The following is a 14134-nucleotide window of genomic DNA, read 5'->3' as shown; positions in this document are numbered from 1 at the left end:
GGACGACTGGGCGATAGGGCAGGATGTTAGCGGGACGATTCTGGTTCGAACAACCGGGTTCTTCTGTAAAAACTGGTAGGGGCGGTGGGATGGCGAGTCGCGGAGGACCGGCGTTGAGCTGCTCCCGGGGAAGTTCGACCTCCCGTCGCGTCCGCTTGTTCTGGCGATTTCTTTGTCGCCTGATCGTGCGGAGATTCGGTCCTTGAGGGGCTAGGACTTTCGGGTCCACTAAAATTATTTACTTATTTAGTCGATCTCTCTCGGACCCGGTCGGAAGCGAGCAAAAGGAAATCGTCGAGCTTAAAGGAGGGGGAGAGAGGTCAGTGGACAGGCTGGGCCCACAACAGCGACGAGACGCCGGGAGCCAAGTCAGGCCTACCACAACGCCAACGACCGCTGGGAACTCGATGCCTACACTAACCGACCCACGAGCATAAGCTCAGGGAGGTCAGTGGACCAGCTGAGTCCACGACAGCGACGAGACGCCGGGAGGTAAGTCAGGCCCACGACAACGCCAACGACCGCTGGGAACCTGATGCCTACACTGACCGACCCCCAAATATATAATAAGCTTCCGGGGGTCCGACAATCGATAGACCATTTAAGAAGGGGGGCGATAACGCGGAAAAAGAAGGATCAAGAAAATTACGGGACTTACTACTTGATGACTTGAGTTCAACTAGTGGCCTTCTCTCAGAATGGACGTTGGACTCGCCGGTGGGTGAGTCGGAGGCGACTGATGGTCCGTCGGATCTGCTGCACTGACTCTAAACGTGAGACTCGATCGAAACGAATGAGGTTTAGATTATATCCGAGCAATGCAGACTTGAACTGAGAAAATTTCTCTGAGCCGAGTCCTGCGACGTCACGATTTAAATAGGAAGGTTCGAAGGATGGAAGGGGTGGATTTTGTGTGGGATGTGTCTGGTTTTCGTTTAAAGGATTTCTGGTTGGCGGGATGTTTCTAATTATTATTTAGGGGAATTCTTATTGGCCGAGACGTTTCTTGCCCAAGGGGTAGATTTTGAGTTTACGCCTATCTTAGAAAGCTAGAGACGGTTATCGATTTTTCCGGTTTTCCATTGGTGGGCCCCCTCTTAAGGCCCCACTGTCTTATTGGGGGTGTAACCCATCGGTTCTTTCCAGTGACGCATTCGTTTTTCGGCTATCGCCGATTTCTCTTTTATTGGGGTTCCTTACTTATCTCGCGACCCTGTTTTTATATCGACAGACGATGCATACTTCTCAATCTTAATGGTAGGTACAAGGCAAACAGAACTTCCGTCACGTGTATTTACAATCACGTCCTAGGCCTTGTCTCTGTTTGTCGGAAACATCGCACGAGCAATTTTAGAAAGCTCGCTCGATGCAATAAAGATCTTCATCAACTCTGTCTGGGATTCAGGCCCTTTTGGCGCGTCGTGTCGCCGGGTTTATAGTTATGGACTAGACAAGGTTGATAGACAAAATCCCATTACGTATGCCCCGTCTGTCAATATTTTACTCTGGAGGGTCGCTTCGTCGCCTAGGCAAATAGCTATTATAGTTGTATATAAAAAAAAGAGGAATGCGAGATCTAACCTCGCCCCGATCGATAACCGTCCGTACTCGGCTTGTTTATCCTAATATTAGGGCTATCTTAGATGTATAAAAATTCCCGCGAAAAAGGGATATCGTGGAGTCCGCTGGACGTAACATTTGTGAGCAAGGAGTTTCTATCATTATGGGGTTTGATGAATTTGCTGAGCTTGTTTAAACAACGACATCCTATTGAAGACTTTTATTTATTAATTACTGACGTAATAGTTCATTAGCCGAATTTAAGAAAGAAAGTGCAACAAATTTTCCGTTGCAATAGTGTTTCAGAAATGTTGTTATTCGACGTTACAAATTTATTAAAAAATTAGCGCTTTTCAATTTTATATTAATTTGATAAAAAATCCAGTCAATAGAATAGCCGTTACCGAGTAGAATGGTGACCATCAGCACTAAATTTAGATTAAAGTTTTCTTTATTTGATATAAACTTTCTTAGTAGGTAATTTTTAAGAAGTTTGTTGAGTTCTTTTTCAATTTAAATAAAAGTTTTTTTACAGATGTTAAATATAATTTACATTATATGTATAGAGATGTAGATTATATATATTTTATGCGTAAATGTAAGTAAATCCAATCTTGCATTTACTTACCTTTACGAATCTTTCCTTGGATGAAGTATGAAGAAAGTCTTTGGTTTTAAAACACCTGTAGACAGGCATGACTCGTTTGCTGTTTAACGTTCGCAGAAAATTGATAGAATAAACTGGTAAATTGATAAATTGATAAAAGTATCGTTTAATTTATAATTAGCGAAATGCGAAATCGAGGCAAAATACACTTAATACAGTTAAACATGTTGCATTTCTTTTTCTTAATGAAAAAACACATGGTGCAATGTAATAATTTCAGCTCTGATTTTCTTGTAATCACAGACATTTTACTCGAAGAAACTTTTTTATTTTTGTAAATAATACTTCAGAAATATGAGAAACGAAAGATCGTTTTAAAACCTGTACACATCAGGCATGATTAATGATTGTTTACTGTTTAGCGTTTGTTACAAATTGTTACAAAAATTGATATAAAAGCATTGTTTAATTTTAATTTATAATTAGCGAAATGTGAAATCAAATTCAGGGAAAATGTATGATGTATTTAATACAATGATGTAAAGGCGGCATAGTTAAATAAATTCGCGATTAATATTTTCCTAAATTTTTTCTTAAATTTTTTCTTAAATAGTATACTATTAATATATCACTAATTATTAAATAGTATATTATTAAGTATACTGTTAATAAGTAATAAACTCTGTAAGCAAACTATCTACAATACATGACGACAGATTGACAGTAGATTAGTTCAGATATTGCAACAGATCTTTTATCATCTGATGAAGTTAAACTTGTGATTTGCCGATAGAGCCTGCCGATATAATTTGACAACAGATTGTAATCTATAAAAACCGAATAAAAAATTATTCTATTTTATGTTTAAAAAGTAAAATGTTATATTGTAAACATTGAAATGGAATACATTATTTACATTGTTTAATGGAATACATTATGAAACTCAGTTTTTGCAATCAATCTGCCGTTATATACCGTCAGCAATTCTTTTTATATTTCTACTGACATTCTGTCGATAAAATTTGTCGTGGATACTTTCAAAATATATTTTTAACAGATTTGGCTATCAGGGGTATGTATGTAAAATCTATATTGCGTCCTTTTGTTCGAAGAAACCTTTCGTTTTTTGGGGGAATCGAGACTTAAGAGAAACTATTATATATGTTACCTCGCCGTTAAAAGCAAAATTGCAATGTAATTATCGATTAAATGTTATGTTAATGGCTTCACTAATAAATATTCAGGATAAAGGATTCTATGCATGACCGCAAGCAACTTGGCACGAGCGCAAATGAAAGGCAGCCGCCGGAAATAATGCGAACCGATCGAAAGTTTCGCAAAGCGTAATAACAAACTCGACGACGCAAAAAGCTTCTAATGCGAAACTTCTTATACCGCCATACTCCATCGGTTGTTTATCCCGTGACGCTTTATCAGACTCGACGTGCCACGATAATTGCCAAAACGTTAACTACTTGTTGCGCGACGACAAATTTCAATTCCAATTCGCGCCAGATAGAAATCTTGTTAGACAAATATAATCGATATTGGCGCACGCTCTAGGATACGTCTCCGATGGAATTCATTTCGTGAAAATTTATATCTTTGCTCGCGGAATCGGCGAAGCGTCGAAAAAGAATTGATTAGGATACCCCTGATGCAGCAGTTTGATATAAATGCGCACCCAAAAAAAAACAGTTTTCAGAATAAAGCTCTAAATTAGGCGAGCCGAATCCGGTTCCCGTAACGTTTCGGCCTGCCAAGAAATTTCGACGTTATAATGTAAAAGAATTAAAAAATTAAGATATTTTATTCTTATGCAATTTTCAAAACTGAGACTTATCCGACCTTCCAGTTGTTACAAAAATTTTAATAAGTCCATTTTGACAAAGAAAGTTGGGGACCCCTCTAAAGGATTGAGTAGAAAGTTTCTTTCTTATTTTTCAATTGATACGTAACGTGCAATCATGTTTATATTCGATTCATATTCTGTCATATTCATATTCATATTCAAAATCAATTTTTTATTAACCCTCGAGCTACGTGCTATTATAGTATAGTTTTCCATTATACTCGATTCTTTAAAACGAAACGTCACTATAGCAACTTTCCTCTATAAATGATCTCTTGATGGAACGAAACATCACTATATTGACTCTTTTCTAAACCTTGAAACCTCGTCGCTATTGGACAGGAGGGCAGGATCGAAAAGACATCGAGTTTTTAAATCGCATTCCGTAGCTGAGCTTTACGTGTACTAGTATAATTTTGCATTCAGCTCAACCGTAGCCAAAGGATTAAACTTAAAAAATATATTACACACTGATTCAAGATTTTTATAGGAATTCTAATTTATAAAAATCCGTGATTTTAAAGTTCAGAACTAGTGCAAATAACGAAATCAGAATTGCAATATCGAGCAATATTTTATGCATTTTATGCATAACGTTCAAAGTGGAAAAAAAATCATGTATTTGAATTTGGGGCGGTGAACAACTTCTTATCGATTTGCACTATTTCGGAATGCGTCAGTCCCTCCTACTCTTACAGAGGACTCGCAGGAATGAGGCAAAGAATGGGGAAGTGAAAATACCGATCGCGCATAAAGTACGCCCGCCGGACAGCTCTTTTCTAGATTAAGCGCAATTTCAGAGCGAAAGTTTCTGTTGATAATAATAAAATTCCTATAGGATGTCTCAAATTTATTGCAATTTTTTTCTTAAGGCAAACGAATTTTTTTTTTTTATTAAAGCAGTGATGTAATTAGTAAAGGTTTAAAAATCGCATCCAATTATAGTTTTATTTATAGTTAAATATAACAACAAGAGAAAGTTCTAAATAACTTCCTCTTTGGAGAAAGACACTTGGGTATTTTGTAGCGGACGAAAATGCAATGCTTTGAGACACGTGTATATCTTTTATGGATAACTTGTTAACACTAACATTCGCCTCGTAACGTTACTTATTACACCTTTATGCTGCACTAACAAACTTTTAACGAAGTAACGATGTTACAAGCAACGCCTGTTTGTAATACATGAAACAACGCCCACCATAAACGAGATGCGAGATCTAAAGTGCATTCTGTAAACTTAATCTGCAATGTACACCACATGCCACGAATTTTATTCATTAATACATAAAACTGATTTTTACATAATAATATGCATCGTGTCCAGACATTCATGCATTATAATTATTTATAAAAATAGCAATGTCACAATATAATCGATCTGTTAGTTTGACGATTTTGTTGTTTGACATTAATATATAAGTACTTAAGATATACTTAAAAAATAAATAATAAATAAGTATATATTAAATTGTGAAAGTAATAAAAAAATAATTCTTGGTTTAAAATAAATTTTAACACTTATTTAATTTGACGTTAACTCTAAATATAAATTAAATTAAATTAAATACTTATATCTTTGTGCAATATGCAAGTTATATAACGTAAGGCTGTATTGGAACATACATGTATTAATATATTTCATTATTCTTCAGGCAGAGTTAAAGAATAATGCAACTCACCATGTTAATAATTCCTATGAAATATGTATTGGAATTGATGTCAGAATATCGTCAATAATCATCTTATGGATTATTTATACTTTAATACAAGCCAAAGCCAAAATCCAATCGCCGATTTATCTTCCACATTTTATTTCTACTTGAGAATATGATTCCTTCGATATTATTATGTCTATAAGTAGTACAGCGATCATTTAAAACTAAAAACCGGTAGTAACAATAAATTTATTCCGATTTATTTTTTATTTTCAACTTTGCTTTTGATTTATTTTACTGCCGAAAGAAGACATTATCCTTCGAATATCATACACATAAATTTTGTCTGTTCATCCCATCAGAAGGAATTATCTTCTTAGGGAAAATACTTATTAAAATACAAATGTAGTCAATAAACATTCAAACGATTATACAGAAATAAATATTCCAGTATCTGGCACATTCAATCGGAAATAAAAATAAACATCGGGCATGTTTAATCACTTTTTAATAGACAACATCCTTTGGTCATCTTAAACAGATAACAGTTTTTCCAAATAACAAACGTTTCTCGAGCGTACACGAGGCAGTTTAATCGTCTAACACGCTTATAGTCTCGTAAAGTTCTGCCGCGGACATGTAACAGGATGCAATTCCTCCTCGTGAACTGCGCGAGTTTCAAACGTGCCATATTTCTAAAGTTTCAAAGCTAGTATGCTGCAATTTAATGTATCGCGTCGTTATTTGAAGATTGTTACATTAAGAAAATTGTTACTCTATGATGACACGAAGATTGAGGATTGTTACATTAAGGTGACACACTTCCATTGCCAGTAGTTTTCATTCAAATGTTCTTTAAGAAGGCTGTTACTATACTATTCAGCAGTTGCAATGATTACCGCCTCTTATCAGACTTGACGTATTGTTATACTGTTGCATAAGTTGCATTCGCATCAAAATTGGGAGCGGAGGAATCAGCGTTTCGTTACGTAGTCAAAGAAAAGATGAAACATCATTTCTGAAGTAACAAAGCGCCAATTTCGAATGAAAAGAAATCGATCTTAATTCTGCGAGTCGTGTCGCAATTACATTGTAATTTAAATTATTAATTTATTTCTTCACAGATTATTAAACACTCGCTTTTCCTTTAATGCACAAACGCAATCAGCTATATTATTAGATTTCTTTCATTCGCAATTTAATTGTTAGAATTAATTCGTATATTACAAAATTATTGTTACCTTTTGATTATTATGTTGACAATTGTAGGAAATTAGTTTCAGTAAGTTAAATTAAATTCAATTACAGTTCTTAAATTTTGCAACCAGAAGTTAATTGCGTAATATTGTTATTAAAATAAGTAAAAATTAACGAGTTTCTAACAAAGAAAAGTGATTTTTCAGAGTTAAACGCGGTTAGCTGAGCGTGAGTTAACGCTATGTTATTTAATTAATAATTTAATACAAATTATAAATTGTACGTTTTGGCTCTACTTTGAGCCATCTTCAGCGACGCGATGATAGAGAAATTAAAGAAATTAAATAATCTGAAACTCTCCACGACAAGCATAAGGTATTTAAAAATTGAATGTACAAAGACAATGTAATTTTCAAGAGAAAATACCAAAAAAATTCTGTCAATATTCATAGTCTGCAAAATATTCAGACTAGAAATAAAAGTTGAGACCGGCAAAGAGAAGCAAATTTTACTCATCAAACCAAGATAACGTGAAATTGACAAACTAAAGCCTTGAAAAAGACAACGGAAACTGAAGTGATTTTTAAGCGGCGGTGATTGAGGTAATCGAGACAATGATACAATCAAAGAACAAACTTGGTTTCAAAGAGCAGCTGGTTCGCCTGGCTGGTCACCGTTGACAGTACAACTAACCACGTTTGACTCAAAGCCCGCTTTTCCTTGTTACTCATTAATTTATCAAGAGTCTGTAGTTAATTAATCATTTACTTAAAATAAATGAGAATCTTTTGATGGGTGTACCTCGATATTTCTGATGTTGAGTTTAAATATTTGTTTCATTGGTATTTATTTTAGAAAAATGTCAATATATAAATCCTTCAACAAGGATTTTTAAAAATTTATACTATGAGACATCTGTGTAATTGCTTCACTTTAAAATGATAAAATAACGAGTAATTGAAGACGCAATGTTAGAGTGAAACTTCACAATAAATTATAATCTCTGAAAACTCATATTTTTGCCGGCACAGAAATATTTTACTAGAGATGAAAGTCTTTTTCCTTTCTTATCAAAATTCAGTGCTAAATTAATTGATTATACTTTCATAATTATATGACACATCATATAATAGTTATACGGATGTTATGTCATGACAACACAATTTTGAAAAAAAAAAACAATTTTGATTTTACAATCTTTTGACGAAAAGAATTCGCAGGTAGACGGAGGAGTGCGAGAAACGTGAAACTATATATAAAACGTGAACTCTATATCTAAAGCTAAATTGACTGTCGCACCATTTTCATCTCCCGTTATCACCTGCCTGACGTACCTGAGAAAGGGACTCTGACGTGACCCGTCCATAGATGTTCCATCCGTTGCGCGCCGGCAGATACCTGTAACTTCGCAGATACCTGTCTACAGAGCGTTTCCTCCAACAACACCTAGGCCGCATTAGCGGAGGACCGCGAAAGATCTACGAGCATCCGTGGTATGTTTGAGAGCAAATGAGTTATACACCACTTACGGAATAATGCTCGCACGTAATCATAATACGACACCGTGAGATTTATGGCGTCCCGCCACGGATTTATGTTGCGTTCACCGTTGACCCTTCGCACAATCATATAACACGATAGAGAAAAGAATCAGGGCACTTTATCTTACAGCTGTTGCGATCTGCTATCGAGATACGTGATCTGGAATGTAAAAAGATTATTTATTTGTTATCCTGAATTATCGGTCCTCTATTTAATCATCACGCAAATAAATGTATGGCCTGTACAATTTATCCTGCCTATAAATGTCTATTAGTTTCATCTCTTGCTGGTACAATAAAATAATAAAATAATGGTGTAATAAATGATTGTTTACACAAAGTTTTATGCAGTTTAAAACAATTGATTTTTGTTGAAATAGTAACGGGGCGCACTTTGAAAACACGTACATATATTAGTAGAATATCTTATTTTTGCTATTTTTTATAAAATCAAGTAAAATTAAGGCTCCTGGGTAGTCACCGCAGCCATATTGAATTTCTTGCTATCGAGGCGAGAAATTACCCTATTTTATGTTGCGGTATTTTCCGAAATAAAAAAACATTTTAATAAAAAATCACTACAGATCGTTTCAGCACACTTCTAAAATTGACCGGATACTATCCTTTTTCCCTCGACAATAAACAAACAGCCATAAAACGAAGCCTAAACATACGGAAAAACAAGCCGTTTTCGACTATCAAAAGGAGTGGAGAATGTTTCTTCCGCATATGTATTTCTTGCAAATCTTACCATACGGTCAGTTTTACGAGTTTCACGAATACGTTAAACTTATAGCACAAGTACAGAGCGAATAATAAAGAAATTTAACGCAACGCAAAATAGGTTGTCAACATGTCACAAGACAAAATTCTCCATTGGAGAGAGTGAGAGGAGAGAGTTCTTATTTCTGCCGCGACGGTACGGCGCCACCGTCAACGCAGAGTTCTCGGCTTAGGGACCAGGAGCCTTAAGTAAAAATTTTCCATTATAGACTAAATATTATACTCAAATAAAACTGCCAAATGTCTTCTATTAAACGCAATTTTATTTTTCTCAATATTTTTCCCGATCCGTATGCATTACAGAATAAAAGCTAATTGACTCTAGTTGGTTTCAGCAACTTCCCTGTATGTGAGATCCTGTATATAGTTAATTATTCTTATAAATTTAATTTAATTATTTCTGGTAAAACGTTAAACCGTCCATATCGTTTTTATAAATATTACTTAATTATTATAAGTACATTTTATTCAAATTGTATATTTATTAATGTTTAAATATTATTATAAGCTGTTGTCTAGATAAAACAGATAAAATTATAGTGACATTAAAATAATGAGAAAACGATTGTGAGTTATGATAGAAAAATTAGTTTTTATAGTAATTTTTTCGTCCTTTTTTGGCGTTATTGCAATTTTTCGTTCTTTCCGAAAAAAAGATCCCTGAAATAATATTAGCAGCAGGCCCGAAAAGTCACCATTCGCCCCTGCTAAGCGCGACACTTGTTCCTCAATTGCATACAATTTCAGACTTCAGACCATTCAAAAAAATAGCGTCGCTTCAAGGTGTACGCACGTATCGCGTCGCATCGCACAAAAGTATATAATTTTCGACGAAAAGAATAATAGATATGGATAATCAGGAGAGTCACGACGATCCTCAATTTGCGATAGTGCTAGAAACCTGTTTAAAAATGGAAATTGCGGCAATGAAGGAAAAAATCTCGACGGTAAGTAAAGTGTGACGTAGCACGCCAATGAAATGTAAAACTTGAGTGGGAAGAAAAGACATTCTCATGCATTTACTCTTACGTTTTTACCTATCGATTTTTCGATTTTCTTTTACTACTACTTGCTGAGAAAAGAATGTTGTTGATAATTTCTAGCCAATTTAGAGGAAATGAAACAACTGAAGGTGACGATGCGTAGCGAACTGAACAGAAGAAAGGAACTTAAGGAAAAGGTCACGCAGATGAACAAGATTAAACTGATATTAAGCGAGACTTTAACAAAGTACACAAAATAATTATCTAATCCTGGCGTATTAACATTTATATATTTTTATACTGCATTCTTCTTGAATTTACGTATCGGAATTTTGTTGCGTCATACAGGTTATATATAAGCATCAACGAAGTCTCGGACTCTTTAGAAACTATGGAAGCAAATGCCGATGATCAATATCAGCTGATGCAACTGAGATCGCAAGAGTATCAAGACATCGTAGCCGAATACAAGAAAACATGGCACGAATATCGCGTAAGTATTAAGTCTTGCGTTTACTCGTGCAATTTCAACATTTAATCAAATAAATGTTCACGAGCAGGATGTATACGAGGAATTTCCACTGGCAAAGGCCAGGAACGCGGCCAAGAACAATTTGGAGAAGCTTAAAATCGAGCATATCGTCTTGTCTTACAAGAAAGCGGAGATGATAACGATTGTCAAGCAGAGGCGACGTATCAACTGGATCCGCACGCGCAACAGGATAATCGAATTCGCCACTGTGATGGTAGAGCGTATGAAATTGGAGGAGAAATTGGTGAAGCTAAAAGTGAATGTAAAATATCACAGGAAAGAGTTACAGTCAATCGAAGCGGAGGTATCCAGACTATGTTAAAATAATTTTTCAATATACATATATTCAATGTGTAAGTAGGTATTTAATTAGTCGCTTTTCGTAGCTGCAAGTATTGTGCAGGGAGGAGGAGGATCAGAAAAGGCAGAGAAAACAGCAAATGCTGGAAATGGCGCCGCCGAAGATCAATATACCGTTTCGAGAAATGTACGCTCAAAATCAAATGCGCGCGAGAGTGCAGCAGGATCAGTGGAAACGGGCTCACGAGCCTGTCGACGGTGAAAATTCATTTTATACTTTTTTAGTTCCTTGTCCTTGTACCTAGATATGTAGGGCATGGGCTTTATTCATGGACACATGCATATACATACGCGTTGTCCTATATATCAAAGTCATTCGCTTTTTAGATACCATATCCGTCAATACCTTGTACCTGGAGGAGTTATGCATAAACGAGAGCACTACGGTGTCGGAGAGCACTACGCCTGAGAGAATGGACGTAGAGGCGACACGTGACAACAATTACAAGCTTACCGCAGTTGAAACGGAAAGGTCTGATTCGAAAAATACTTACTATCGTTTCGGAAAAAGATGATACGCGCGCCGCCCGCGCTGCTTCGGTATATAGCATCGAATGCGGAGCCAAGTGCTGAGAAAGCGATTTTAGCCGACGACAACGACGTAGAAATGAAAGAGATCCATCACGAAAAGACGCAGAAGTCGCAGGAGCCCGTTAAAACGCAACCAAGCTACCGTACAAGAGAAAGCCCGCTCAAGCATAGCGCCGCCAATAATACACAGGACGAAATTGAAGCAAAAAGGATGCGACTTGAAAGGCAGGATAGTAAGGAAACTATCAATAAAATAACTACTCCTCAGCCGTCGACTATTGTTAAAGAAATGGATTTGAGATCTTCGGCCTTGTCGGTCCCGAAGATTAAAAAGATAGAACCCGTAAATTTCAATATTACGCCGTTAATGGCGAAACCCGTTCAGCGCTCGCCGTCTGTTGCCGCAAGCAGTATGTTTTCTCCGACGAATTACGAATATTGTGACAGCAATATGAGTTCCTTCGATCAGGATTTCGTATCAAAAGGTTGTGATTATAATTAAGTTGCTCGTCTTTTATAATTGAAAAAATTAGATGTATTTATTTGTTATAAATGTAAATAAATTACACAAACTTTATTGCAGGTGCGCCATCATTGTGCGAGGGATCGCTGTGTAATTACAGATTATCTCCGACTTCCAATATATCGCCAATTTGTGCCGAAGAAGACGCACAAATGGCTCCTTCCCCGAAACATACTCCGCGACGGGATAATAAAACTGAGTCTGACGACAAACCGTCAGGTATTAAAATGTTCCTATCTCAAATACTCAACGCAATTAATTTCACTATTTTAGAACTCTCTAATTTTTAATTTTACTTTTTTCAGCATTCGGGTTCGATAAGTTTACGAAGAGCAAGGGTAACTTCGCTTTATTTTGAAGAAAAAAAAAGAAACATTATTTAAGTTCTCTGGTTCTTATATATCATCCAACATAGTTTCATTAATGTGTTAAAAATTTCTATACATTACATAAGTAAAAGTAAAGTTATATTATATTCTACATTAATCAAACAAAACATATTTTTCATCACACAAGTTCAGTTCTGTTACATTATACATGAATTAAGCAAGACATATTATTTTTGTTATTACATTTGTAAATGTATGATGAACAAAGAATTAAACTAATATAACTATGTATAAAGCATATTTGCTCGTACTTTCATTGTGTTGCTTGAGATTGTGGAATTATTAGTGAAGAGTTAACAATCTCTATTTCATATATAATTCGTTAAGATTTGGTTGATTAGTTCTGGAGTTATAGAAATTTCGGTAAATTTGGCACATACACACACACATACACACACATACATACATACAGACATTTTTTTAAATTGCAATTTTTCGACGTTTTAGAACATTCTGAACACATAAAAAAAAAAAAAAAAATTTTTTTTAACGAAAACAAATCTTCCTCTGTGAGGAAGCAAAATAAGATATACATAGCGATGCTGAAAAATAATTGATGATGTTACTTTCACAAATTTGCGTTGTACATTCGTGAATTTTTGCAGTCAGCTTTTCCCCTTGTTACGATCGAAAAAAAAATAAGGGAAGTGTATGAAGAGAAAGGATAATAAGGGCAGATAATAAGGGCAATACACAGATGTTTTGTGGTTTCTTTTTTTTTACGAAACAATAGTATACAGATATCTATAATAAATTACATTCTTAATAATTCGTGGTTGATGTTCTTTACAGAAATATATAGATCGGTGAAGTCGTATCGCGTTCTCTTGTTGTAATTTGGTCTCATGTGATCCGTCGCACGATCGCTAGAATTCTATTTGAACATAAGTCCCTCGAAGTGTAAGCTCGGCTTGAATGCTGACGGCTTGAATGTCACGCGTCACGTGTTCGTGATTTAAACGTTTTGGATTATGTGGTGCACATTGACGCGTTTTCTCATTAATTTACTATTAAAATTAATCAGAAGTCAATGGTGGCTGGCAATATTATCAACTATGGAAAATTTATGTGCGGCAATTTATGTAATTTTGCTCGTGATAAATATATCAACATCATTATTACGTGTATGTTTAAACATTAATAAAATGCTAATTTCTGAATTTAATTATTAACGAAAATCGTTTTCTGCTAAAGAGGATTAGCTTTATATTAATGCGTTATTGTCGGACACCATCAAAATCTTTTGCGATTCCGTAACGCAAACCTCGATAAGCCTGTCGTCAGCTAATAGCATTGTGACAAGTTTGCGGTGAATGCGATTCCGCGCCGATTTAAAGTTTAAATAATTCGTAATTTGCAAAACTCGCCTAAAACACTGAGCAATTAAAACGTGCGCTTGGTAATTTCCTCCTAAACTTCTACTCCAGTTTTAAACGGCGCGAATGCGAGTCAAAGGAATGTAGAGTCGTATTGTACGGTGCGTTTAACAATACGCAACGTAATTCGCAAGTACCATCATCTTGTGTACCTTGCCTGAAACATCCTATTCTTTCACGTTCATTACAACCGTTTTACGGTGCATTCAGTTTTACATGACGCGCCAGCGCGAATGGTACAT

The 14134-nt window shown here is 35.6% G+C and overlaps 1 pseudogene; it reads left to right on the top strand.

The window, feature by feature from the left end:
- The window catches only part of LOC139814368 (uncharacterized), a 46328-nt pseudogene extending 32902 nt beyond the window's left edge, over nucleotides 1-13426 (top strand).
- The last annotated feature ends 708 nt before the right edge of the window (nucleotides 13427-14134 follow it).

Source organism: Temnothorax longispinosus, chromosome 6, assembly GCF_030848805.1.
Source record: "Temnothorax longispinosus isolate EJ_2023e chromosome 6, Tlon_JGU_v1, whole genome shotgun sequence".
Taxonomy (NCBI): Eukaryota; Metazoa; Arthropoda; class Insecta; order Hymenoptera; family Formicidae; genus Temnothorax; species Temnothorax longispinosus.
Note: the sequence above shows the minus strand (reverse complement) of the source record. Positions and strands in the feature narration are given on the sequence as shown.